Genomic DNA, 2,740 nt, shown 5'->3' with positions numbered 1-2,740 from the left:
GTCCATCTCATTCTCTTTTCATTCAGAGGCTAAGGCAGAGGACACTAGTCTCATGTCCCTTTCCCATTGTAGTTCCTCCCATGAACAGGAAAGTTCCCTCCAAGCGCCATCCTGACCTCAGTCCTATGCATGTATAGCAGTGGCCATGCAACTGCAGGCATAGCTTGTTGACCATCTGCTTGCCAGAATGTTAACTCTCAGAGAGCTCAGCACATTCCCTAGACCTTTCACCACTTTCAAGATATCTCCATAGTCAACCAGTGGGCCCCACTCATTAAGCAAGCATACCACTCTGTACCATAAAAAGGAAGATGCCCACCATAGGATTCTCCCCACAGGTATTCGCATTCTTAGATGACTCAGCCTTGGTTGTGTGTCCTATCACATCCCAGATGATGTGGGGCATGAGTGGGAGCAGGTGGCCATATTGGGCTTTCCCCTGAACACTTCTCTCCCATATGGATCAAGGTTAGTTGCATGTCTCAGCACCCATGGCAAAGGCTGTGCTGTTAGTTTTCCCTAACACATCTGTGGTTCTGTTGGCCTCTATTCAGGAAATAACTGTGTTGTGTAACTTTTCCTGGGGAGATATGAGCAAATACTTTTTCAGTCTAGATTGGGCCATGATCATAGAGCAAAGGGACACTACCACTCAAGTCTAGTTTAGTGAACAAGTGAATGTATAGGAACATGGGTGAGGGTTTACTTTCAGCACATGGGTGACTCAAAGACAACTGCATTGCCAGAGAGTTTACCCCAATATAGGTGTTGAATCGTGAAAACAATATTTTTAGAGCTTCCTAAACAACATCTTGGCCAGTGGGAAAGTCTCACTCCAGGAGCTTCTACTATTTATGTAGGTAGCCTTATGAACCGTGTAAGTTTCAGGAACATTCTGAGTCTTGTGAGTTGTTTTCATCTTCATCTTTATTTTATCTTACATGATAAAATAAAGTTTGCAGACTTCAAATAGGAATCTTCAAAAGGTTTAGTCAGCTCCACAAGTAGATTGGGACATGGAGCCTCTTCTCCCTCTGCCAGTAACATAGGTGTCATCTCTTTTGAGGTAATGGGGACAAGAACATCCAGTATCTGCCATACAAAACATGGTCAACCCACCAGAGACTTTATACTACTGAGGTCTTGTGTGAAACACAAGTCCTCGGGCCCACAACAGAGATGCTGAGTCAAAATCCATCTTTGAGCAAGTTCTACAGGACATTTGTGAAGTACCAGTCACTTCATCTTGATGATTGATTTTCATCCCTCCTATCACCCATTCATCCAAGGATGTGCTCAGTGCATGTTTCTAGTGCATCCATTCTTATAATCCACCATGCCAGGTACAGCAGGGACCGTGAAGTGACCTTGCAATGACTCTCACAGAGCTCGTGATTTGATAGAGAAGATTCAATGTAACCCTCCTGGTTTGAGACCTGCCTCTGATAGCCACACCTCTCTGCCCATCTTCTGCTATTCGCCACGCCTCCAACCGGGTTCTAGTTACATTCGAAAGCTCCATCCCCACAGAGTAACAAGGAAGTAACTGATTGGACTATCACACGGATGTATTGTGGGGGGAGTGGTTTATGCCCCAGGTATTTTACCTGCTGAGGGAACAAAGGGGAGGCATTAAATTCAAGATGGCTGAACGGTAAACTCTGCTGTCTAATTTTTACCCTTCCATGTGGGTAGGTATTTCTGTGGCCACTCTCTCATATCTCTTTCTATCTATTTCTAACTCCTATTACCAGAAGGACCCTTTCTTTAATTAACGTTGGCGCAGGCGGCCAACAATTCAACATTAAAGGGATTTTTACCCAAGGGACTTGTTTCTGCATCTGGTGCAGGGGTGACAGATAACAGTACAGTGGAAAGCAACACACGTTAGCACAAGACCTTGAAGGGTGAGAGGAATTTGCATATTTAAAGAAGGGGGTAGACATTCTGGGCTGTTTGAAACAGTCTGAGCCAAGGGTGGGAAAGTAATGACCCTGGGCTTGTGGGATACCCATGGGATCAGTGCAGCAATTCAAGGGAAACAGGGGCCAGGGCATTCCTAGCTAGGCTGCACAGAGGGGTCAGGATGGCCCAAAGGGGCAAGCTGAGAATGCCAGCTTGGGGACTTGGACTTTTGTCTTGTAACTGACAGGAAGCTGTAAAGAAACTCAAGGAATAGATGCGTAAGAAAATGTGGTCCCTAGACGTGATGCAGTTTTGGCTGCTGTGTCCCACGTGTGCCAGTTGGTGGCAGAGAGGAGAGAGGTTCTGTCTATGCTCAGTGTTCTGACCTATGGACATCTGAATGATTAGTAGCCTAAGACTACCCCCTGGAAAAAAGTGAGCCTGAGATGATCGCCAGCCCCAACAGCTCCAGGGACCAGGAGCAAGCAGAGCACTAAGGAACCATGCCTAGGACTGATTCTCTGTGAAGCCTGTGCTGCCCCTGGGAGGAATGCCTGAAACTCTGTGTGGGGAGACAAGAATAAGACACTCAATAGTTGTCCTCTGATTTCCACATATGTGCTATGATAAGCACCTGTGCGCGCACGCACACACACACACACACACACACACACGAATTTTTTTTTTAAGAAAGTAAGAAAAAACTTGTTTTCTCTCTGGGCATGAGGACTTGCATCTATAATGCAGTTCTGGAGAGCAGAGCCAGGCAGATCTCCATCTTACCTAGGGGGCATCTCACGGCCCTGCCTCAAAGCGGCAAAACCAACAAGATCTA

General features: G+C 46.2%; 1 non-coding gene across 1 annotated transcript; it reads left to right on the top strand.

The window, feature by feature from the left end:
• The first annotated feature begins 2,193 nt into the window (after window positions 1–2,193).
• LOC116081339 lies at window positions 2,194–2,325 on the top strand. Its single transcript, XR_004114833.1, has one exon. It is a non-coding gene; the product is annotated as a small nucleolar RNA SNORA17 (small nucleolar RNA).
• Window positions 2,326–2,740: the final 415 nt, after the last annotated feature.

The sequence above is a fragment of the Mastomys coucha genome, unplaced genomic scaffold (assembly GCF_008632895.1).
Source record: "Mastomys coucha isolate ucsf_1 unplaced genomic scaffold, UCSF_Mcou_1 pScaffold6, whole genome shotgun sequence".
In the NCBI taxonomy this organism is placed as follows: Eukaryota; Metazoa; Chordata; class Mammalia; order Rodentia; family Muridae; genus Mastomys; species Mastomys coucha.
Note: the sequence above shows the minus strand (reverse complement) of the source record. Positions and strands in the feature narration are given on the sequence as shown.